Source organism: Panulirus ornatus, chromosome 59, assembly GCF_036320965.1.
Source record: "Panulirus ornatus isolate Po-2019 chromosome 59, ASM3632096v1, whole genome shotgun sequence".
In the NCBI taxonomy this organism is placed as follows: domain Eukaryota; kingdom Metazoa; phylum Arthropoda; class Malacostraca; order Decapoda; family Palinuridae; genus Panulirus; species Panulirus ornatus.
In genome coordinates this window covers 14871960-14898502 of record NC_092282.1, presented here as the reverse complement: position 1 = coordinate 14898502, position 26543 = coordinate 14871960, and the positions used below count along the sequence as shown (strand labels likewise).

The following is a 26543-nucleotide window of genomic DNA, read 5'->3' as shown; positions in this document are numbered from 1 at the left end:
TTTCAGAAATTGATATGACGATAAAGAACGTACAGTATTTCTGACGGATGGGTTTCTAGAGGACGACAGGTCGCACTTTCTTTTCATATTTTTTTCTTTTTTCTCATAAGGAAACCCCATTCTGAAAATCAATGTTGTTCACCTATGAGTGCGGTACAGGTATCACATAACTAAATGTGAGGTTAAAAGCCTTTCAGCAGCTGAATCATAAACTTAAAACATTGACCGGCGAGCAGTCTGCATATTTCTCGGTATTACGCGTTGTAAGTTTAAACTTTACATCGATCTTTTCGACAGGCCATATTCCAATTCTGTCAGTTAACTCATCATTGTAATCTTTATGTTTAAGACTCTTCGATTTCAAAAAAAAATTTATTAGCTGTTCTTTATGGGTGAAGTATATGTATAATGTTGGTATAACTTAGTATTCTTAACACTAACGTGTTCGTATCCAGCAGCTGTCGCTGGCCTGGCCTTCTCTAGCGGTCAGCGTGAGCAAAATTTCGTAATTCAGACTGCTCAGATCACAGCATCCATTCTATTGTTTCTGTACTCACATCAGTATCACTACATAGTACATTTTGGTTTATATGTCAGTGCCTACATTTGAATGTTCTTTCACCTCTAAATCACTGTAAAGTCTAAAGTACTTTCCAAATTCAAGTTCGTCTCGAAACTTTCCCTTGTAGCCTTAGTTTCCTTAGGTAATTGTAAACCAAAAATGAAGCAAACTGTAGAAGAGATGAATAACCTCCGTAATGTAAAATGAAGTGAGAGAACTTTTAGAGTACAGAGTGTAGTGTGAGATATATTAATGTAAGTATCAGGCCGAGTTCTCTAGCAGTATATGAATGCTATAGATACCAACTAGGTTGCTTTAAACAGCTGAACTTGGTGTTTTTCGATTTCTTGTACCCTAATATATTTCTTTTCAGACATTCAGTGCTATTTTATATATCTATACTGCGTTGTTTAGTTTTTCCTGAAAGAAAAAGTTACTGAAATGAAATCACACTATTCATTCTGCCATTACCATGTTGTGGGTGTAACTTTACACTGTGATTTAGCTAGGGATTCGCTGAGAATAAGTGTTAATGAATGTACATTTCAAGAGTATATCGTCTCAGAACCAAGAGGATATTTCATTATTTTTCAGTACGCCACACTAATCTCGCTTGTGAGCATTTTCTTTCCCCATATATTGTCATGAGCGACTGCATGAAGTGACGTTATGTCTGACTACCACTTATGTATATGTTTTCCCTTGCAATCTTAAAAGAAAACCAATTAATTTCCCATTTTCTGTTACAGCGGACATTCCTTTCTCCTCCCTCTTGTTCATTTGTGAGTGTTCAGTCAGCCAGGGCGGAAGTTTTCGCCATTTTGAGTAGACGGCCTTTCCGCACCCGGATATCCTGAATAGTCAGACTGTTTAATACCTCTTGATACCGTTACAGGTAAGTAGCCATTGTAGACAGGAATAAACTACGTTCAATCAATGGTATAGAATATGGGCTGAGAGCATCCTTGTAGGAGCTGGCTTATGCGTTGGATTTGTTTACTATGTGTGTCAAGGATTGAAAACCCAGATATTCTCAAGTTTTGCCGATTAACTCTGTACCTACGGCGCGGATTGTGACGTTACTCCCCAGAGGTAACCGTTAGTAGTTGTGTGTAGCACAAGTGTGTTCAGAACGCCAATAAACGGACGAGACGGGGAGTTAGAATGACTAAGGTGGGTGCAGGGTCACTTGGGTCTCAGGTGATCAGCTGATTGTTGACTCGGATGGTGAGTCAAGGTGGCACTGACAGTCACTGGACCCTGACACACTGACATTGCCGGAATACCATCCGTAATTATGTGACAATTCCCCATACGACTTACAGTGTTCATGCCAGTGGCAGGTTATTTCTGAATAAGGTGAACGAAAGCTACGAACTTTTATACATGAGAAAACTGACCTGGCAGTGCAAGGTCACGTCTGTTAAGAGGGTCATAAAAAAGTAACCTACTTTACCGTGGTATCTAGGGGTCACTTCTTGTTGCCGGGCAAAATTCAAGAACATTATAGCAGCCAAGGTTTCTCAATTACTTGATGGCTCTGGGAGAAATAAGTACCGGTATTTTTAGCGAGTGCCCTTGTAAACATTACATTTCTTGATTGCAGAGATACTTTAGAATCACAGTGTATGAGAAGTTGATAAGTTCCTTGATATGTTGTTGATTTGGTAGTCTTTTTAACTTTCGTCAGTGAAGGGCTCTAGAGTTGATGCTGTTTCAGAAGAGTGAATTATCACCTTCATTTTTGGATAATTAAGAACCTTGATAACTGTACAAGGAAGATTTTTTGACAGAGAGCAAGGATGGATTACAAAAATTGTTTGTCTTTTAAGTTGTAAGGATGAGATGTTACTTACTATTATTGTATGCTTAGATCACTTTCACCCTATGTGTTTTATTGATCTGTGCAACACTCTCAAAGTATGGATAATTGTGAAGTGTCCCCCATGAATCGTACTTTTAACATGCAACCAGTGAAAGCTTTCAGTGAGTTTCGTCATTTTAAGCGACTGATTGCATCATAAGTCATATAAGTAAATCTTTTCTTTATACTTGAAAGTTTGGTAAAGATAAAATAAAAAGTCACCTCAGTGAAATTCAAGTTTAGACATCAGACAGTTCTAAATGTGGAGCTTGCCACTTCACCAAAGTTCTGAAATCCTATCATTGATTACTTATTTTTACATTAAGAAATATTTTATGAGTTAACGTGATTGATGCTTGTCTGAAGGATTTCAATTCATGGTTCCCTCTATGTAAGTTCATGTTGCAACCATCGGGGCATAGTGGTTTGCCCTTGTCTGTCCATCCATGCATTTGTCCTTTCATGTATCTGTGTATCCCAAACTTGTGTACATATTACATGACTGGATATGGACCAGATCTTATCACCAAACCTGCATACTGTACATAATGTTTGAGGTTGGGGTGTTCAAAGGTCATGGTTATAAGTTCATGCATACTGGATATCTAATTAATGCCTGTGTATACAATGTCTGAAGACTGAGATAGTGACTTTGAACTAAACTTGTGCCAAAGATTCTACTTAGATGATTCCTCATCTCACATTTTGTAGTTTGGGGGGATCAGAGGTCATTGTCATGAGGCCTTATGGATAAGAATGCTAGTAGATAACTATATATACAGTGTTAAGTAACTTTGTGAATGGACACTAACAAAACTTGTCCATTAGTTGATATATATAGAAGTCTTATCATGAGTAATTTTCAGGTGTAGGTGTTAGAGGTCAGTACCATAAACTCCTCTGTACTGAAATACTACTAAATATTTGTTTTCACAGTATTTGAAGACTTTGTTAATGATTGTTAGTGTCATCAGGTTACCTTTACTAAATTCTTGTGTGCACAGAATGACTCTTTGGATGGACATTGACTAAATAGATTACTCAGAGTATGTACTTTAGAAAGAATTCACAACAGTTGCTTTAGATTGGATAACTTCAGGTTAAAAAAGTTATATGAAACCATTTGTTTGGAGACGAAACTATTGAGTAGAATTAGTTGCCTGGTAGAGTAATAAGTGCAAAGGCTAAAGAAAGTTTCAAGCGCCCATTCAATGTCTGCACAAGTAAAGGTGGGTAGGTATGAATGGGAACTGCCTCATGCCAGGGCCAAAAGACCAAGTGCCAATTCTTTCTGTTCATTCTTGTATGGTGGATACTGCATACATAGTTTTTCAGTGGGTGAGGCTGGGTCACAGTTAAAGAAGGCCATTGTATGAATGTTATCTATCATTAATTAAGCTGCAGGAATCTCTGTAAGAGAGATTTCAGACTTGACTTCATCTCTGTGTTTGTCCCACCATACAAGAATTGTTAAGGAGGCCAATGTCTGCTAGGATTGAATTCAGGTTGATGGATAAAACTGTTCACGTCCTACCTAAGGCCATAACTGGAATATGCTTCTCAGGTTTGGCCATTGGACCTTAAGAAGCTCACAGATTTTATGGAGAAGGTCCAGAGGTCTGCAGTGATAGTTTCAGAATTAAGAAAGCTGAGATACAGGGAAAGGCTAGAGGCCTTAAATTTGCCCACCATGAAAGAAGAATGATCTCTTCTCATTAAAGTTTCTGAATGAGATTGATGTAGATGGTAAACTTCTTCAAAACATTTAGGGATAGAACAACCATATGACTTATGAAATTAAGTAAAAAAACTTGTTGAAAAAATATAAAGCATTACTTATACATAATAAAAGTGGTAGTTGAATGGAATATACTGAATTTGAAAATAGTAAGTGAGGACAGTATACAGAAATTTAAAAAATTATATGATGGTAGAGAAGGTTCAAGAGATGGGGTCCCACAAGGGTAAGACTTCCTCCCTTTAAAGTACAGATAGTTAATTAACTAAACAATAATTGGGTCTCTGGAGTCGAAGTTCAAAGTTGCAATGTTATATGATTTAAGATGTTACCAAACACTTTTACACAAAGAGTCTCATGCATATGTGAATATATGTAGAGTAGACCAAACTTTCATATGTACTACATACTGTGGATGATTTCACTTTTTATGAATTTTTGGGGAACAAGAGTTCTGATCTTATACTTTAGACTGTCGTATACACTCTCTGAAGACTTGGAAAATGGAGATTGACCAAATTTGTACTACAGTTGATTACGATAGAGTTCTACTGAATATTAAGGCCAGAGTCAGTTGTATTAGAATTATTGTGGATACTTATATATATATCGAGGATGTAAGGCATGTGTACAAGTAGGAAGAGAGGAAAGTGATTGGTTCTCAGTGAATTTTGCTCTGTGGCAGGGGTGTGTGATGTCCCCATGGTTGTTTAATTTGTTTATGGATGGGGTTGTTAGGGAAGTTAATGCAAGAGTTTTAGAGAGAGGGGCAAGTATGCAGTCTGTTGTGGATGAGAGAGCTTGGGAAATGAGTCAGTTGTTGTTCGCTGATGATACAGCGCTGGTGGCTGATTCGGGTGAGAAACTACAGAAGCTGGTGACTGAGTTTTGTAAAGTGTGTGAATGAAGAAAGCTGAGAGTAAATGTGAATAAGAGCAAGGTTATTAGGTACAGTAGGGTTGAGGGACAAGTCGATTGGGAGGTAAGTTTGAATGGAGAAGAACTGGAGGAAGTAAAGTGTTTTAGATATCTGGGAGTGGGTTTGGCAGTGAATAGAACCATGGAAGCAGAAGTGAGTCACAGGGTGGGGGAGGGGGCGAAAGTTCTGGGAGTGTTGAAAAATGTGTGGAAGTCGAGAACATTATCTCGGAAAGCAAAAATGGGTATGTTTGAAGGATTAGTGGTTCCAACAATGCTATATGGCTGCGAGGCATGGGCTATTGCTAGAGTAGTGCAGAGGAGGGTGGATGTGTTGGAAATGAGATGTTTGAGGACAATATGTGGTGTGAGGTGTTTGATCGAGTAAGTGATGAAAGGGTAAGAGAGATGTGTGGTAATGAAAAGAGTATGGTTGAGAGAGCAGAAGAGGGTGTTTTGAAATGGTTTGGTCGCATGGAGAGAATGAGTGAGGAAAAATTGACAAAGAGGATATATGTGTCCAAAGTGGGAGACCAAATTGGAGGCGGAAAGATGGAGTGAAAAAGGTTTTGAGCGATTGGGGCCTGAAAGGCGTGCAAGGAATAGAGTGAATTGGAATGATGTGGTATACCGGGGTCGATGTGCTGTCAATGGATTGAATCAGGGCATGTGAAGCATCTGGGGTAAACCATGGAAAGTTCTGTGGGGCCGGGATGTGGAAAGGGAGCTGTGGTTTCGGGCATTATTACATGACAGCTAGAGACTGAGCGTGAACGAATGGGGCCTTTGTTGTCTTTTCCTAGCGCTACCTCGCACACATGAGGGGGGAGGGGGATGTTATTCCATGTGTGGCGAGGTGGCGATGGGAATAAATAAAGGCAGACAATATGAATTATGTACATGTGTATATATGTATATGTCTGTGTTTGTATATATATATGTGTACATTGAGATGTATAGGCATGTATATTTGCGTGTGTGGATGTGTATGTATATACATGTGTATGGGGGTGGGTTGGGCCATTTCTTTCGTCTGTTTCCTTGCGCTACCTCGCAAACGCGGGAGACAGCGACAAAGCAAAATAAATAAGATATAGATATAAATATATATAGTCTGTGTGTGTATATATATATTTATATGTTGAAATGTATAGGTATGTATATGTGTGTGTGTGTGGACATGTATGTATGTACATGTGTATATATGTATATGTCTGTGTTTGTATATATATATGTGTACATTGAGATGTATAGGCATGTATATTTGCGTGTGTGGATGTGTATGTATATACATGTGTATGGGGGTGGGTTGGGCCATTCTTTCGTCTGTTTCCTTGCGCTACCTCGCACACATGAGGGGGGAGGGGGATGTTATTCCATGTGTGGCGAGGTGGCGATGGGAATAAATAAAGGCAGACAATATGAATTATGTACATGTGTATGTGGGTGGGTTGGGCCATTCTTTCGTCTGTTTCCTTGCGCTACCTCGCAAACGCGGGAGACAGCGACAAAGCAAAATAAATAAGATATAGATATAAATATATATAGTCTGTGTGTGTATATATATATTTATATGTTGAAATGTATAGGTATGTATATGTGTGTGTGTGTGGACATGTATGTATGTACATGTGTATATATGTATATGTCTGTGTTTGTATATATATATGTGTACATTGAGATGTATAGGCATGTATATTTGCGTGTGTGGATGTGTATGTATATACATGTGTATGGGGGTGGGTTGGGCCATTCTTTCGTCTGTTTCCTTGCGCTACCTCGCACACATGAGGGGGGAGGGGGATGTTATTCCATGTGTGGCGAGGTGGCGATGGGAATAAATAAAGGCAGACAATATGAATTATGTACATGTGTATATATGTATATGTCTGTGTTTGTATATATATATGTGTACATTGAGATGTATAGGCATGTATATTTGCGTGTGTGGATGTGTATGTATATACATGTGTATGGGGGTGGGTTGGGCCATTCTTTCGTCTGTTTCCTTGCGCTACCTCGCACACATGAGGGGGGAGGGGGATGTTATTCCATGTGTGGCGAGGTGGCGATGGGAATAAATAAAGGCAGACAATATGAATTATGTACATGTGTATATATGTATATGTCTGTGTTTGTATATATATATGTGTACATTGAGATGTATAGGCATGTATATTTGCGTGTGTGGATGTGTATGTATATACATGTGTATGGGGGTGGGTTGGGCCATTCTTTCGTCTGTTTCCTTGCGCTACCTCGCACACATGAGGGGGGAGGGGGATGTTATTCCATGTGTGGCGAGGTGGCGATGGGAATAAATAAAGGCAGACAATATGAATTATGTACATGTGTATATATGTATATGTCTGTGTTTGTATATATATATGTGTACATTGAGATGTATAGGCATGTATATTTGCGTGTGTGGATGTGTATGTATATACATGTGTATGGGGGTGGGTTGGGCCATTCTTTCGTCTGTTTCCTTGCGCTACCTCGCAAACGCGGGAGACAGCGACAAAGCAAAATAAATAAGATATAGATATAAATATATATAGTCTGTGTGTGTATATATATATTTATATGTTGAAATGTATAGGTATGTATATGTGTGTGTGTGTGGACATGTATGTATGTACATGTGTATATATGTATATGTCTGTGTTTGTATATATATATGTGTACATTGAGATGTATAGGCATGTATATTTGCGTGTGTGGATGTGTATGTATATACATGTGTATGGGGGTGGGTTGGGCCATTCTTTCGTCTGTTTCCTTGCGCTACCTCGCAAACGCGGGAGACAGCGACAAAGCAAAATAAATAAGATATAGATATAAATATATATAGTCTGTGTGTGTATATATATATTTATATGTTGAAATGTATAGGTATGTATATGTGTGTGTGTGTGGACATGTATGTATGTACATGTGTATATATGTATATGTCTGTGTTTGTATATATATATGTGTACATTGAGATGTATAGGCATGTATATTTGCGTGTGTGGATGTGTATGTATATACATGTGTATGGGGGTGGGTTGGGCCATTCTTTCGTCTGTTTCCTTGCGCTACCTCGCAAACGCGGGAGACAGCGACAAAGCAAAATAAATAAGATATAGATATAAATATATATAGTCTGTGTGTGTATATATATATTTATATGTTGAAATGTATAGGTATGTATATGTGTGTGTGTGTGGACATGTATGTATGTACATGTGTATATATGTATATGTCTGTGTTTGTATATATATATGTGTACATTGAGATGTATAGGCATGTATATTTGCGTGTGTGGATGTGTATGTATATACATGTGTATGGGGGTGGGTTGGGCCATTCTTTCGTCTGTTTCCTTGCGCTACCTCGCACACATGAGGGGGGAGGGGGATGTTATTCCATGTGTGGCGAGGTGGCGATGGGAATAAATAAAGGCAGACAATATGAATTATGTACATGTGTATATATGTATATGTCTGTGTTTGTATATATATATGTGTACATTGAGATGTATAGGCATGTATATTTGCGTGTGTGGATGTGTATGTATATACATGTGTATGGGGGTGGGTTGGGCCATTCTTTCGTCTGTTTCCTTGCGCTACCTCGCAAACGCGGGAGACAGCGACAAAGCAAAATAAATAAGATATAGATATAAATATATATAGTCTGTGTGTGTATATATATATTTATATGTTGAAATGTATAGGTATGTATATGTGTGTGTGTGTGGACATGTATGTATGTACATGTGTATATATGTATATGTCTGTGTTTGTATATATATATGTGTACATTGAGATGTATAGGCATGTATATTTGCGTGTGTGGATGTGTATGTATATACATGTGTATGGGGGTGGGTTGGGCCATTCTTTCGTCTGTTTCCTTGCGCTACCTCGCACACATGAGGGGGGAGGGGGATGTTATTCCATGTGTGGCGAGGTGGCGATGGGAATAAATAAAGGCAGACAATATGAATTATGTACATGTGTATGTGGGTGGGTTGGGCCATTCTTTCGTCTGTTTCCTTGCGCTACCTCGCACACATGAGGGGGGAGGGGGATGTTATTCCATGTGTGGCGAGGTGGCGATGGGAATAAATAAAGGCAGACAATATGAATTATGTACATGTGTATATATGTATATGTCTGTGTTTGTATATATATATGTGTACATTGAGATGTATAGGCATGTATATTTGCGTGTGTGGATGTGTATGTATATACATGTGTATGGGGGTGGGTTGGGCCATTCTTTCGTCTGTTTCCTTGCGCTACCTCGCACACATGAGGGGGGAGGGGGATGTTATTCCATGTGTGGCGAGGTGGCGATGGGAATAAATAAAGGCAGACAATATGAATTATGTACATGTGTATGTGGGTGGGTTGGGCCATTCTTTCGTCTGTTTCCTTGCGCTACCTCGCAAACGCGGGAGACAGCGACAAAGCAAAATAAATAAGATATAGATATAAATATATATAGTCTGTGTGTGTATATATATATTTATATGTTGAAATGTATAGGTATGTATATGTGTGTGTGTGTGGACATGTATGTATGTACATGTGTATGTGGGTGGGTTGGGCCATTCTTTCGTCTGTTTCCTTGCTCAAAGTGAAGTTAGAATTATTGTTTTGAGTTTAGGTAGAAAATCTTCAGCATTTTATGTTAATGTATAGAGTCCCTTGTTTTGCAGTTGTACATTGATAAAGGAGAAATATTAGATGATTGTGTCATATTATAATGCCCATCAAGGTACTTATCCTTTTATTGATGGTATGAGCGAAGATCACCCAGAAAGGCTGGAGAGATTGCTGAACTAGAAGAAACTGTGCAGAAACATCATATGGTTGTTATTGAATCCATCAAGAGCCAAACTTTTTTTTAAGAATTACTTGAGTCATTTAGGCTATTCTTTGGAGTGTAGTTGGAAGACATACCACATTATGTATTCACTTGAAAAATTCAAATGGGCCATTTTCTATAAACACATTCAAGACGATTTAGTGCCTGAGTACTGTATTTGGGATGTTGGCAGATGTGACAGAATAGTGCCAGTGAAAAATAGTTGTGCCATGTACATATGGGGAAGCTTAGATTTATCAGGGGTCCGAGGTACCTAAAATAGTTCTGCAACAGAAAGTAATAAGCCAATCTGTTTACACTCAAGAAATGTTTCATCAGGTACCTAGAGATTGAATTTGACCTGTTGGATCAAACTAGCTGCGTAGCTAATGCTGCGGTTACAAACAATCTGATTGGTAAAGTAAATGTGGCTGATATGTTCAACTGTAGTTGAAAGAACGCATCATACCCATGGGCTGGAGAATTGGATTTTTCTCCATGACTGTCTGCTTTTCTGTGTTGTTACATTCAGCATTACTTGTGTGAATGTTTGACAAAGATTTTCCTCAGAGATACAGATTGATTCTTATTTCATATCTAACCATGAAATGGTAAGGTTGTTGACTGTTGTAAAAGCATATGTTTTATTAACATTAGACCCATTATAATTATTAGTGTTATTAGATTAAAATGTTTATTTGGTCATTTGAATGTAAGTCGTGAAATTTCTTATCACTTGGTCTTTTAAATATTTTTTTATTTTTAAAAGTTGCTGTTATCGCTGCTGATTGCAGAGCAAGATAACACCATGCTTTATTCATATAATAGAAATCTATATTTCTAGAATTTGTGAACAGCCAAAATCATTGGTCCAGTTCATGTGAGTTTCTTGTGAACAGTTCCTTTAGATATGTATTTATGATGTTTTTTATTCTATTATATGTAATTACCCTAGGAGCTCTTTCTAAGAAAGAGTTTTGGTGTTGCTTGGGATTTCCCTCCAGCAGCTCCTGCCGCCCAAGGCTGCACTACTTCCAGTAGCAGGGAAGTGCATTTGGAGGGAGAGGTCTTTTTTGATGAAACTGTGCTCCCAGTGATACAGCCTCACCTGAATTGTATGTGTGTATGTATATATATGAAAAGGCAACAAAGGCCACATTCAATCGTGCTCAGTCTTTATCTGTCATGTGTAATGCACCGAAACCACAGCTCCCTTTCCACATCCATGCACCACAAAACTTTCCATGGTTTACCCCAGACGCTTCACATTCCCTGGTTCAATCCATTGACAGCACGTCCACCCCGGTATACCACATTGTTCCAATTCACTCTATTCCTTGCATGCCTTTCACCCTGCTGTATGTTTAGGCCCTGATTGCTCAAAATCTTTCTCTCTCTATCCCTCCACTTCCAATTTGCTCTCCTGCTTCTCATTCCCTCTACCTCTGACACATATATCCTATTTGTCAATTTTTCCTCACCCATTGTCTCCATGTGACCAAACCGTTTCAACACAGCCTCTTCTGCTCCCTCAACCACACTCTTTTTATTACCACACATCTCTCTTACCCTTTCATTACTTACTCAATCAAACCACCTCACACCACATACTGTCCTCAAAACATTTCATTTCCAACTCATCCACCCTTCGTACAACCCTATCTATAGCCCATGCCTCACATCCATATAACATTGTTGGAACCACTATTCGTTCAAACATACCCATTTTTGTTCTCAGAGATAATGTTCTCGCCTTCCACACACTCTTCAATGCTCCCAGAACCTTTGCCCCCTCCCCCGCCCTGTGATTCACTTCCACCTCCATGGTTCCATCTGCTGCTGAATCTGCTCCCAGGTATCTAAAACACTTCACTTCCTCCAGTTTTTCTCCTTTCAAACTTACCTCCCAATTAACTTGTCCCTCATCCCTACTGAACCTACTTTGCTCTTATTCACATTTGCTCTCAGCTTTCTTCTGTCACACACTTTACCAAACTCAGTCACTAGCTTCTACAGTTTCTCACCTGAATCAGCCACCAGTGCTGTATCATCAGCAAACAACAATTGACTCACTTCCCAAACCCTCTTATCCACAACAGACTGCATACTTGCCCCTCTCTCCAAAACCCTTGCATTAACCTCCTTAACAACCACATCCATAAACAAATTAAACAACCATGGAGACATCATGCACCTCCGCCACAAACCGACATTTTCTAGGAACCAATTACTTTCCTCTTTTCCTACTCGAACACATGCCTTACATTCTTGGTAAAAACTTTTCACTGCTTCTGGCAACTTATATATACATAAACGCCTGTACACGCACATATACATACATATACATATCAACGTACACGTACATATACATACACAGACACATATATACACATGTACATATTCATACATGCTGCCTCCATCAATTCCTGTTGCTAAACCGCCATGCAGGAAATAGCACACGCACAGAGACACACACACACACACACACACACACACACACACACACACACACACACACACACACACACACACGCACGCACGCACTTCAGCGAGGTAGCACCAGGAAAACAAAAAAGGCCACATTTGTTCACACTCAATCTCTAGCTGTCATGTGTAATGCAATGAAACCATAGCTCCCTATCCACATCCAGGCCCCACAGACCTTTCCATGATTTACCCTAGACATTTCACATGTTGAAATGGTTTGGATATAGGGAGAGAATGATTGAGGAAAGAATGAGGATATATGTGTCAGAGATGGAGGGAACAAGAAGTGGGTGACCAAATTGGAGGTGGATGGATGGAGTGAAAAAGATTTTGAGCGATCAGGGCCTGAACACACAGGAGGGTGAGAGGAGTGTAAGGAATAGAGTGAATTGGAACAATGTGGTGTACTGGGGTCGATCTGTTGTCAGTATATATATATATATATATATATATATATATATATATATTTTTTTTTGCGTTGTCGCTGTCTCCCGCGTTTGCGAGGTAGCGCAAGGAAACAGATGAAAGAAATGGCCCAACCCACCCCCATACACATGTATATACATACGTCCACACATGGAAATATACATACCGACACAGCTTTCCATGGTATACCCCAGACGCTTCACATGCCCCGATTCAATCCACGGACAGCACGTTAATCCCGGTATACCACATCGATCCAATTCACTCTATTCCTAGCCCACCTTTCACCCTCCTGCATGTTCAGGCCCCGATCACACAAAATCTTTTTCACTCCATCTTTCCACCTCCAATTTGGTCTCCCACTTCTCCTCGTTCCCTCCACCTCCGACACATATATCCTCTTGGTCAATCTTTCCTCACTCATTCTCTCCATGTGCCCAAACCACTTCAAAACACCCTTTTCTGCTCTCTCAACCACGCTCTTTTTATTTCCACACATCTCTCTTACCCTTACGTTTCTTACTCGATCAAACCACCTCACACCACACATTGTCCTCAAACATCTCATTTCCAGCACATCCATCCTCCTGCGCACAACTCTATCCATAGCCCACGCCTCGCAACCATACAACATTGTTGGAACCACTATTCCTTCAAACATACCCATTTTTGCTTTCGGAGATAATGTTCTCGACTTCCACACATTCTTCAAGGCTCCCAGGATTTTCGCCCCCTCCCCCACCCTATGATCCACTTCCGCTTCCATGGTTCCATCCGCTGCCAGATCCACTCCCAGATATCTAAAACACTTTACTTCCTCTAGTTTTCCTCCATTCAAACATACCTCCCAATTGACTTGACCCTCAACCCTACTGTACCTAATAACCTTGCTCTTATTCACATTTACTCTTAACTTTCTTCTTTCACACACTTTACCAAACTCAGTCACCAGCTTCTGCAGTTTCTCACATGAATCAGCCACCAGCGCTGTATCATCAGCGAACAACAACTGACTCACTTCCCAAGCTCTCTCATCCCCAACAGACTTCATACTTGCCCCTCTTTCCAAAACTCTTGCATTCACCTCCCTAACAACCCCATCCATAAACAAATTAAACAACCATGGAGACATCACACACCCCTGCTGCAAACCTATATATATATATATATATATATATATATATATATATATATATATATATATATATATGAAGTCTGTTGGGGATGAGAGAGCTTGGGAAGTGAGTCAGTTGTTGTTCGCTGATGATACAGCGCTGGTGGCTGATTCATGTGAGAAACTGCAGAAGCTGGTGACTGAGTTTGGTAAAGTGTGTGGAAGAAGAAAGTTAAGAGTAAATGTGAATAAGAGCAAGGTTATTAGGTACAGTAGGGTTGAGGGTCAAGTCAATTGGGAGGTGAATTTGAATGGAGAAAAACTGGAGGAAGTGAAGTGTTTTAGATATCTGGGAGTGGATCTGGCAACGGATGGAACCATGGAAGCGGAAGTGGATCATAGGGTGGGGGAGGGGGCGAAAATTCTGGGAGCCTCGAAGAATGTGTGGAAGTCGAGAACATTATCTCGGAAAGCAAAAATGGGTATGTTTGAAGGAATAGTGGTTCCAACAATGTTGTATGGTTGCGAGGCATGGGCTATGGATAGAGTTGTGCGCAGGAGGATGGATGTGCTGGAAATGAGATGTTTGAGGACAATGTGTGGTGTGAGGTGGTTTGATCGAGTAAGTAACGTAAGGGTAAGAGAGATGTGTGGAAATAAAAAGAACGTGGTTGAGAGAGCAGAAGAGGGTGTTTTGAAATGGTTTGGGCACATGGAGAGAATGAGTGAGGAAAGATTGACCAAGAGGATATATGTGTCGGAGGTGGAGGGAACGAGGAGAAGAGGGAGACCAAATTGGAGGTGGAAAGATGGAGTGAAAAAGATTTTGTGTGATCGGGGCCTGAACATGCAGGAGGGTGAAAGGAGGGCAAGGAATAGAGTGAATTGGAGCGATGTGGTATACCGGGGTTGACGTGCTGTCAGTGGATTGAATCAAGGCATGTGAAGCGTCTGGGGTAAACCATGGAAAGCTGTGTAGGTATGTATATTTGCGTGTGTGGACGTATGTATATACATGTGTATGGGGGTGGGTTGGGCCATTTCTTTCGTCTGTTTCCTTGCGCTACCTCGCAGACGCGGGAGACAGCGACAAAGCAAAAAAAAAAAAGTGATTGGTTCTCAGTGAATGTAGGTTTGCGGCAGGGGTGTGTGATGTCTCCATGGTTGTTTAATTTGTTTATGGATGGGGTTGTTAGGGAGGTGAATGCAAGAGTTTTGGAAAGAGGGGCAAGTATGAAGTCTCTTGAGGATGAGAGAGCTTGGGAAGTGAGTCAGTTGTTGTTCGCTGATGATACAGCGCTGGTGGCTGATTCATGTGAGAAACTGCAGAAGCTGGTGACTGAGTTTGGTAAAGTGTGTGAAAGAAGAAAGTTAAGAGTAAATGTGAATAAGAGCAAGGTTATTAGGTACAGTAGGGTTGAGGGTCAAGTCAATTGGGAGGTGAGTTTGAATGGAGAAAAACTGGAGGAAGTGAAGTGTTTTAGATATCTGGGAGTGGATCTGGCAGCGGATGGAACCATGGAAGCGGAAGTGGATCATAGGGTGGGGGAGGGGGCGAAAATTCTGGGAGCCTTGAAGAATGTGTGGAAGTCGAGAACATTATCTCGGAAAGCAAAAATGGGTATGTTTGAAGGAATAGTGGTTTCAACAATGTTGTATGGTTGTGAGGCGTGGGCTATGGATAGAGTTGTGCGCAGGAGGATGGATGTGCTGGAAATGAGATGTTTGAGGACAATGTGTGGTGTGAGGTGGTTTGATCGAGTAAGTAACGTAAGGGTAAGAGAGATGTGTGGAAATAAAAAGAGTGTGGTTGAGAGAGCAGAAGAGGGTGTTTTGAAATGGTTTGGGCACATGGAGAGAATGAGTGAGGAAAGATTGACCAAGAGGATATATGTGTCGGAGGTGGAGGGAACGAGGAGAAGAGGGAGACCAAATTGGAGGTGGAAAGATGGAGTGAAAAAGATTTTGTGTGATCGGGGCCTGAACATGCAGGAGGGTGAAAGGAGGGCAAGGAATAGAGTGAATTGGAGCGATGTGGTATACCGGGGTTGACGTGCTGTCAGTGGATTGAATCAAGGCATGTGAAGCGTCTGGGGTAAACCATGGAAAGCTGTGTAGGTATGTATATTTGCGTGTGTGGACGTATGTATATACATGTGTATGGGGGTGGGTTGGGCCATTTCTTTCGTCTGTTTCCTTGCGCTACCTCGCAAACGCGGGAGACAGCGACAAAGCAAAAAAAAAAAAGTGATTGGTTCTCAGTGAATGTAGGTTTGCGGCAGGGGTGTGTGATGTCTCCATGGTTGTTTAATTTGTTTATGGATGGGGTTGTTAGGGAGGTGAATGCAAGAGTTTTGGAAAGAGGGGCAAGTATGAAGTCTCTTGAGGATGAGAGAGCTTGGGAAGTGAGTCAGTTGTTGTTCGCTGATGATACAGCGCTGGTGGCTGATTCATGTGAGAAACTGCAGAAGCTGGTGACTGAGTTTGGTAAAGTGTGTGAAAGAAGAAAGTTAAGAGTAAATGTGAATAAGAGCAAGGTTATTAGGTACAGTAGGGTTGAGGGTCAAGTCAATTGGGAGGTGAGTTTGAATGGAGAAAAACTGGAGGAAGTGAAGTGTTTTAGATATCTGGGAGTGGATCTGGCAGCGGATGGAACCATGGAAGTGGAAGTGGATCATAGGGTGGGGGAGGGGGCGAAAATTCTGGGAGCCTTGAAGAATGTGTGGAAGTCGAGAACATTATCTCGGAAAGCAAAAATGGGTATGTTTGAAGGAATAGTGGTTCCAACAATGTTGTATGGTTGTGAGGCGTGGGCTATGGATAGAGTTGTGCGCAGGAGGATGGATGTGCTGGAAATGAGATGTTTGAGGACAATGTGTGGTGTGAGGTGGTTTGATCGAGTAAGTAACGTAAGGGTAAGAGAGATGTGTGGAAATAAAAAGAGTGTGGTTGAGAGAGCAGAAGAGGGTGTTTTGAAATGGTTTGGGCACATGGAGAGAATGAGTGAGGAAAGATTGACCAAGAGGATATATGTGTCGGAGGTGGAGGGAACGAGGAGAAGAGGGAGACCAAATTGGAGGTGGAAAGATGGAGTGAAAAAGATTTTGTGTGATCGGGGCCTGAACATGCAGGAGGGTGAAAGGAGGGCAAGGAATGGAGTGAATTGGAGCGATGTGGTATACCGGGGTTGACGTGCTGTCAGTGGATTGAATCGGGGCATGTGAAGCGTCTGGGGTAAACCATGGAAAGCTGTGTAGGTATGTATATTTGTGTGTGTGGACGTATGTATATACATGTGTATGGGGGTGGGTTGGGCCATTTCTTTCGTCTGTTTCCTTGCGCTACCTCGCAAACGCGGGAGACAGCGACAAGGTATAATAAATAAATAAATATAAAAAATATATATATATATATATATATATATATATATATATATATATATATATATATATATATATATATATATATATATTCTTTCTTTTCTTTCATACTATTCGCCATTTCCCGCATTAGCGAGGTAGCGTTAAGAACAGAGGACTGGGCCTTAGAGGGAATATCCTCACCTGGCCCCCTTCTCTGTTCCTTCTTTTGGGGAAAAAAAAAAAAACGAGAGGGGAGGATTTCCAGCCTCCCGCTCCCTCCCCTTTTAGTCGCCTTCTACGACACGCAGGGAATACGTGGGAAGTATTCTTTCTCCCCTATCCCCAGGGATATCCCCAGGGATATATATATATTAATACATACACAAATATGCTCCCTGACTGACAACCTTCCGGCTGGAAAAGAGATGTAAAGAAAAAATATATGGAGATATAAGAATTGCACTTGGTTGCACATCTGCCAGTGCTAATGGCTGCAGGTGTATGATAGTGAATGTCAGATGATCCCAGTATTGTGTACATCTCAGCATCTCTCTCAGTTCTTGCTCTTAGTTTCCATTCAGTAAGTGTGCATTATTCAAGTGAATGTAACAAATTTTTCTGCTGTGTTAACCCATTTTTGTATTAATGATGACAAGGAAGAGGGGAAAACCCATCACGTGTTGATATATGTGGCGAGAAGCCAAAGAAGACGCTCGATTTGGAATTGAAAATGTAGCTAATCATCTGGTATGAAGGAGGAAAAAAGTTACTGTGATTGCACATGATCTACAGTTGTCCCATTTGACAGTCTCCACAATTTTAAAGGACAAAAATAGAATATGTGAAACAGTGAAAGGTTTGCCATATATGAAGTCTATGAAAATAACAAAGCAAAGACAAGGGCCCTTCCACGAATTGGAAAAGTTGTTGATGCTTTGGATGGAAGATCAAATTCAAGCATATGTACCACTAAGATTACTAACAGTTCAGGCAAAGGCTAGAAGTCTTTTTGAGACTTTGAAGGAGGGAGCAGAAAAGGATTACCACAAGAACTTCACTGCAGATCATGGGTTGTTCAATAGATTTAAAAGAAAATATAGCTTGGACAATGTTCAAGTCACAGGTGAATAACAAGTTCTGACAAAGAAGCTGCCCAAAAGGTCATTGAAAGTTTGGATGAATCAATCCATAAATTGAAAAATCTTAAATAAAAGGTTAAAGAAACTACAGAATCATATAATAAAGTTGGTAATAAAGAAACGAGATAATTATGATAGAAATTAAGTAGGACAAAAGAATGCTGTACAGGTATATGAATTCTACATGCCAGGCATATCCGACTTACGTCCATTTCGAGATCCTACCCGCTTGTGAATTGGAACAATATGGTATACTGGAGTCGACGTGCTGTCAGTGGATTGAACCAGGGTGTGTGAAATGTCTGGGATAAGCCATGGAAAGGTCTGTGGGGCCTGGATGTGGATAGGAAGCTGTGGTTTCAGTGCATTGTACATGACAGCTAGAGACTGAGTGTAAACGAATGTGTGTATGTTTATATAGATACTCCCCAACTTACCCTGGTTTGACTTATGACTTATCGACTTTATAATGGTGTGGTATTCTACTTTATATTATTAAATGGGCATTGTGTTAGATGATTTTGCTCAACTGTAGGCTAATGTAAGTGTTCTAAGAATGTTTAAGGTAGGGAAGACTAAGCTGTAGGGAAGATGCACAATATTAGATGTATAAAATGTATTTTTGACTTACCATATTTTCAACTTATGATGGATTTATCGGATTGTAACATCATCTTAAGTCAAAGAGCATCTGTATATATGTATATGAATGGATGGATCTCTCTTTTTTCTGTTTACTGGCACTACCTTTTATAGATGGCAGTCAAGTATGATAAATAATAAGAATATATGTATATGTATGTGTATGTGTATATATGTGTAAGAGAGTGGATGGATCTTTCTTTGTCTCTTTCCTGGCGCTTACTTGGTATCGCAGGAAATGGTGATCAAACGTAATGAATATGAATAAATAGATAATGTTTATATATTAAGTTTTTGACAATTGCTCATGATTGGGCAACTTGGGTCTGCTTAGCATCCCTTTAATTATTTCCTGCTTTTTCTTTGTACAGTTCATTCATCATTATGAGCGGAAGGAGCTATAAATGTGATACATTTGTGGAGGTTGATGCCGTCCTGCATCAAACCATAAATACTGTACTATATTTTTCATTCTAATTAAGTTTTAGCTTGCTCAGATTTTTTTGAGAGATATTAATGTCAGATGTGGAAACTTTATGGTTTTGCCTTGATGAGAAATTATTGAATAAGTGTGGATTACCATTTTCATATTTTACTGGTGAATTTACACTCCTGATAAGTGCAGCTGTAAAACTAAATGAGATTTTTTGATTCATGCAAAAGTTTTAGACCACCAGTATGTTGAGAGTGGATAGAATCTTTCTTAATTGTCACAAAAATATTGTATGCTATTGTTAAATGTTATTCATTAAAGCTCAGTGCTTGGCATCCACTACTGTTTTTAAAAAAACACATGTTTTTTTCAAAGTTATCCTGAACAGTTTTTTCCACTTAGGCTTAGGTCTTATTGCATGAAACTCTGTATGATCATCTTTGAGTGTTTGAAAGGATTCATTGCTTGCTGGAGCTGTATCATTAAAGAATACATGTTGTTTAGTCCAGGATTTTTTGTTGTTCATATGGAAGCATTACATTTCTGAAGTCGTAGTTTAATTCCTTTGTTTGTTTCTTGGCTGGATTATTGCAATTCATGGGAGGTAGACAAATACTTGCCCTCTGAATTATGATAGAACACTCTTTGGTTATATCCAAGGTCAACTTTGGCTTTAAGGTCTTTGGGTTTCTGTGTGAAAGTGTGCTTACTTTTCCAGCATCATTCATTGTCTTTTTATTTGATTGTACCAAAGACTGTTCCAGTGTTTCATAGATTGAGATTATATGCTAAGGTTAACACAAGTATTCTCGAGCTTAATCTAATACTTTCTACAGCATAGCGTGTAATGTCATAGTGCTGATGTACAACTGATGAAGATGGTCATCAGTGAGATCATAGGTGTCGACAGGTTGAACAAACAAACTTGGTAATCTTACAATCTTTCTGATGTTATTTTTGGTAGGTGGATGATTTTTTATTGAGAGATTTATGTACTCCTGCTCCTTCCACAAAGGGGTGTCCTCATGTATTTCAGTCCTTAGTTTTATTCATGTGTAAGTACCATGGATATTCTGAAGTTTATTTGCCAGTCAAACAGTGCCTGATTATATTTTGAGTCAAAATTATATTATTCATTAATTGATCATCATTTCTTGTTTAAAGGTATAGTTAAAGTGCTTTTGTGTATTTGTGAACACATCTGGTTTTGTCATTAAATAACATGTTAGAGTTTTTTTCGTAGGATTAAGAATTGAATGAGGTAAGTTTCACTGCATCATTTTTATTGTTATTTAGGTATTTTTTACAAGTCTTCCTCATGCATTACGGGTATTATAGTATGTATGTTACTGACATGTAAGATTTTATGCTATAAAGCATGATTTCTGTTAGATGTTCAGTAGTCTGGATATAAGGATTGGCAGTCAAACAATATCTTTTAAAGTGAGGATATTCCCACAAAGGCTCAGGCCTCTGTTCTTAACGCCACCTTGCTAATGTGGGAAATGGCGAATAGTACGAAGAAGAAGAAATAGGTTATCCATATAGTTTGTTAACGTCTGCTTCTGAAATCCAGATTTACAATGAAATTTTTAAAATTTTCAATATTGCTCCATACAGAAGCTTAAACTTCTCAGATGTTACATCAGGCTGCTTATGATGAATTTTAGTCAGATGTGTATTTTTTGTAGCTACCTTTGATAAGACATAATGAATTAATCCATTGTTTCCAACAGACTTTAATAAAATCATATTGATCTAAACCATGGCTTTGAGTTTATACTTATCTTAAATGCTGTATGGGATATATGTATGTAATTGGATTATCAAAAATGGCAGTGTTCCAGTGTTCTTAGTAAGGAAGTCAGGGGTCGAGTGCTGTGCTGGTTGATTTTGGGTTAATCCAATTGGTTGCACTTCTTAGGCTTGGGCAAATAGGATGAACCTGCTGTTTGGTAATGCTAACAGGACAGCTTTCTTTGAGGACACAGAGAGGAGCATGCATACCCTAGCTTTCAATCATTTAAGATTTTATTTAATGATGGTTATATGTTGTATTGATTGGCTTGATTTTTTATGGTAGGTGAATTGGAAATTTGTCCTCTAAGTAAACGTTTTTTTTTCTTTTTTTTTTGAGAAGAAAGTCTTGCAATTTTGTTGTTTTGACACTGGAAGAGAATCGGTAAGACTGATGTGTTCCAAAAATGTTAGTCGTAGGACATTGCATATTATTTTTAGATGAATTTTTGGGCACTGTTGTTTCCAAAGAACAGAGCAAAATTATGATTTACATAAAGAAAATCCATAAGATATGTGAAAACATGTTCTCCCACAGTTGGCACATAGGCTGACCTAGGTAAGTCAGAAAACATCTATGATAATTTTATAGAAAAAAGTAGATTTCAATACCAGTTTGCATTATTTGATATCACTCTCCATCTAAAAAGTGAAGGATATTCTTGCAAAAAGGACAGATTTTTGGTGAAAAGGAAAAGCTATAATTTTTCTGTGGTTTTTATTTTGTAACTGCTATTTTAGTTTGAATTATGATATTTACAGTACAGAATACAGTAATATATATGTTTACACCTCATTCTAACAAAAATTTTGGCTAATGCCTGTCCAGTGCACTCTAAACCTAGGAAGCTCTGGCCATTGATATTCTCAGTCTTATGCCATTTATGTTTAGGAACTGGCATCACAGTTGTTTAATAGGAGTGGGTTTTTGATCCCGAGAGCTTGCTGCTCGTGTATCCATACCACTAGTTAGACCATGCAATACTTGGCAAGCTGCCGCATCGCATGATTATCATGTGGCCATCAGCATCTCAAGGTTATGCCATTTTGATACCTGCTTCTTTCCCTACATGTCGAAGCTCTGGAACTCTCTACCCTTTCATGTCCTTCCCATTAACTGTGACCTTGTGCATTTCAGAAGACAGGTTTTTCACTTCCCCAAGAATTCATAGACACCCACCCTTGTCTGCTCTTTTTCCTTTTCATAATTCTCTCTATATTTCATTTAAGACCCGGCCTTGATGTGGACTTTTGTCCATGACTGGAGCCTTTAACATAAAGATTAAAAGAAATATGTTTACATCTCCTCATCACTCATTTGTATTCTGATGCATGAAAATCATTATGTCCTCAGACTCACTCCCACTCTTCTATGCTGCCAAAAAGGCTTTATTATCTACATTAGTTGCAGCCTTTTTTCTCTTGCCATTCATTTTTACTATGGTAAAAATGAAACATTTTGGATATTATAAAGACAAACATAAAAGAATTGTCTAGCAATTCATTCTGTAATTTGTGGCCTATATTAGCATAAATTGAAATGTAAAGTTACATTGTAGTAAATAGTTGATTAATACATGTCCAGAACAGGAGAGTTACAGGACATAACTCAAATGGCTACTCACTCATTGTGTTATCAGTCAGCTGATCAAGTGTAAATAAACAATATGCTGTGCTGCCCACACAAGACAGCTCTCCAAGACATCTGCCCCATCTATGACTATAAGGACATAAAACATGTGTATGAGTACCATAGGATGATTTAGCATCTGTGACTGGAATAAATTGATAAAAGATAAAGCTCAAACAATATACACATGAATGATGAACAGGAAAAACAAATGTGAAATATGAACACTGACTTATCATTCAGTACACCACTTGATTACAATATCTCAGATGTTAGTTCATCAGATGATAGATATTATTTTAGATATGCACATAGGGTACAACAGATAAAGATTATAATATACAAGTGAAATTAACCTCAGACCATGGAGCTCCTAAATGGATGTTGCTCGCAAATAACAGCATGCATGAAGAAGTAGTGGGGATTTCATAGATGAGAGGGTAATCTTGCTTGTTGCAGTCACAGGAGAAGGAAAAGTTTTTTGAAGCTTTGGGATGAATCCACTTCTTGTATCAAATGGCTGTGAATGTTAAAGCAGATATACCTACCTTATGCGCCAAAAGTGTTAACATGTTTCTTCAAAATAAAGTTAATTGGAAGAGAGTAACATTCATGCAGGCATGTATCAGGATTAGTTGGTGGGGGTGTGTGAATTACTAACAAGATAATGATGAAAAGTTCAAAACATGATTGGTATTTAAGAAAACTTTTTATGCTAAAGAGCTTAGTGCTGTTTGAGTTATTTTGATGTCAAATATAATTGCTAATAATTGTCAAATTCTGATAAAGCTGATTACAGCTGTTGTAGTGAAGGAAGTTTATTATGAGACTGTTGACCATTTTTCATAACAATTTTGATGTTTGATACTATTGAAAAGGTTATAACTAAAATAAGGAGAGTTATGTTCAGTGAAACATATTAATGTACTTACGCAGATAGAAGAAATGTTTTTATGAGTGCATGTTATGCTTCAAGAAAATTGTGAAACACAAAGTTATTCCATTGGTCACAAGTTTAAATCATTGAAATGGTTGTGTCAATTAAATAGACATATGTTCAGTACACATTTATTTTTCCCTGCAAGGGACTAAAAAGGTTAGAATACCAGTTAGAATCTATGAATTGTCGTTATTAAGTGCATTGTACAGTGCTTTGCTGTATACTGTAGTAAGTGTTTTGTATAGTATTGCTTAATATATGGCTTTAGGGGTGGGTGATTGCCCCATTCATCCCTATGGATATGTCCCTGTATGCTTTGCATGTTGTATAAAGTGACTTTAAGGGGCTGGAGATTTTTCCTCATGTATATAGAGACCCCTTATAACAGATGAGATGCATTTTTGAAGAATATTTCTTCCTGAAAGTGTCAATTCATACTATATTAGGTGTTATAGAAAGGCTTCCTTTAGTAACATTATATGTTATTCTAGTGTTTTATAGTTGAAATGAAGACATTGTTAATGTTAATACCATATGAAACTTAATTAGATAATCATACACAAGTTTGTTTGAGCTTGCAGTGTTATTGATCACTGCTTCTGTGCTCAGACAGCACACTTAACCTTCCTGGACTGCTCTCCATTGTCTCTAGTGTGTGGGAAAAATTCTTGCAAGTTCAGATGTGGTGGACTGGCTTTCACTGTTATCATGTGTTATTTTAGTGGTAGAGGAAGCTAGTCTAGGGGACCGACCCACTTGTGTCTGACACAGACGTGCCTCATCCCAAAGTATTAGATGCATCTTTAAGTCTACATTTCTCACTTTCACGGGCACCTTGGATATTTCGTCTATGCTTACACTTGCAGGCTGTCTACTAGGCATGATAAATTGAAAATCCCCTGTAAATATACATCAGAGATAACTAAAAAGAGAGTGATTGAGACTGAACTGATGCAGATTGTGGCAGGCTTTAAACAACTAGCTTATAGAATGTAAACAAAGTTGGAAATGGAAATATTCGTCTTTTTTTTTTATATGTTTGCAGGAAGCTTTTCAAATTTTTGTTTTTAATGTCTATTATGTGTACTTTACATATTAAATGAATATTTATTATATGTCAAACAAAAATCCATTGTGTGAGACTGCATTAAAAGAGGTCCCTCTCTCTTATCTTTTTTTAGATATAGGAACAGAAGATACCAAGTTAGGGTTTTTCTTTGAAGGCTCTGTTGTCTGTTTCTGGTGCTACCTTGTTAACGTAGGAATGATGAGCTGGTATATAAAAAGAGTATTTTTTCGTACATCTGCATTGAACTCATTATATGTTTGACTAAATGTACCATAAAGCCTTAGGGAATTAGATTTTGTGTCATTGTTACAGCTGTGTTATGATTTTACAATACAGCTCTTGTTTGGAAAGTGCTTATAATGTTATTTCTAAGAATGCAAATTTAAGGTTCTGCAGTAGAATAAGTCTATTTATTATTATGTTTATTAATCAGAAATCTAAGATTTTTTAAGCATGTAAGAGCACGGCACTTAATAAGCATTCTTAACCAACATTATTAAAGATGTTTATTTCCTTGAAAACAGCTGCAAAACTGCATATGGTCTGAGATTACTTGGTATTGTTACTCATATTGTTACTCAGAAGCTGGTGACTGAGTTTGGTAAAGTGTGTGAAAGAAGAAAGTTAAGAGTAAATGTGAATAAGAGCAAGGTAATTAGGTACAGTAGGGTTGAGAGTCAAGTCAATTGGGAGGTAAGTTTGAATGGAGAAAAACTGGAGGAAGTAAAGTGTTTTAGATATCTGGAAGTGGATCTGGCAGCGGATGGAACCATGGAAGTGGAAGTGGATCATAGGGTGGGGGAGGGGGCGAAAATCCTGGGAGCCTTGAAGAATGTTTGGAAGTCGAGAACATTATCTCGGAAAGCAAAAATGGGTATGTTTGAAGGAATAGTGGTTCCAGCAATGTTGTATGGTTGCGAGGTGTGGGCTATGGATAGAGTAGTGCGCAGGAGGATGGATGTGCTGGAAATGAGATGTTTGAGGACAATGTGTGGTGTGAGGTGGTTTAATCGAGTAAATAACGTAAGGGTAAGAGAGATGTGTGGAAATAAAAAGAGCGTGGTTGAGAGAGCAGAAGAGGGTGTTTTGAAATGGTTTGGGCACATGGAGAGAATGAGTGAGGAAAGATTGACCAAGAGGATATATGTGTCGGAGGTGGAGGGAACGAGGAGAAGTGGGAGACCAAATTGGAGGTGGAAAGATGGAGTGAAAAAGATTTTGTGTGATCGGGGCCTGAACATGCAGGAGGGTGAAAGGAGGGCAAGGAATAGAGTGAATTGGATCGATGTGGTATACCGGGGTTGACGTGCTGTCAGTGGATTGAATCAGGGCATGTGAAGCGTCTGGGGTAAACCATGGAAAGCTGTGTAGGTATGTATATTTGCGTGTGTGGACGTATGTATATACATGTGTATTGGGGTGGGTTGGGCCATTTCTTTCGTCTGTTTCCTTGTGCTACCTCGCAAACGTGGGAGACCGGCAAAAAAAAAAAAAAAATCTTTTGTGTATCTTTTTATCATGAGATTGGCTGGCATTAACTCTGTTTAAAACTTTGATTGTGT

At 38.9% G+C, this 26543-nt stretch overlaps 1 protein-coding gene across 10 annotated transcripts in view; it reads left to right on the top strand.

Annotated features, from left to right (window-relative positions):
- Positions 1–1317: 1317 nt before the first annotated feature.
- Positions 1318–26543, top strand: part of lqf (epsin homolog lqf) — a 437420-nt gene continuing 412194 nt past the window's right edge. For 7 of the 10 annotated variants that reach the window (XM_071696113.1, XM_071696112.1, XM_071696119.1 and 4 more), the window contains exon 1: positions 1318–1457. The gene's annotated coding sequence lies outside the window, so the exon portion shown is untranslated. Of the gene's footprint in view, positions 1458–20381; positions 20506–26543 lie in introns of all 10 variants that reach the window. The other 3 variants (XM_071696115.1, XM_071696111.1, XM_071696110.1) reach the window with 2 other exon arrangements.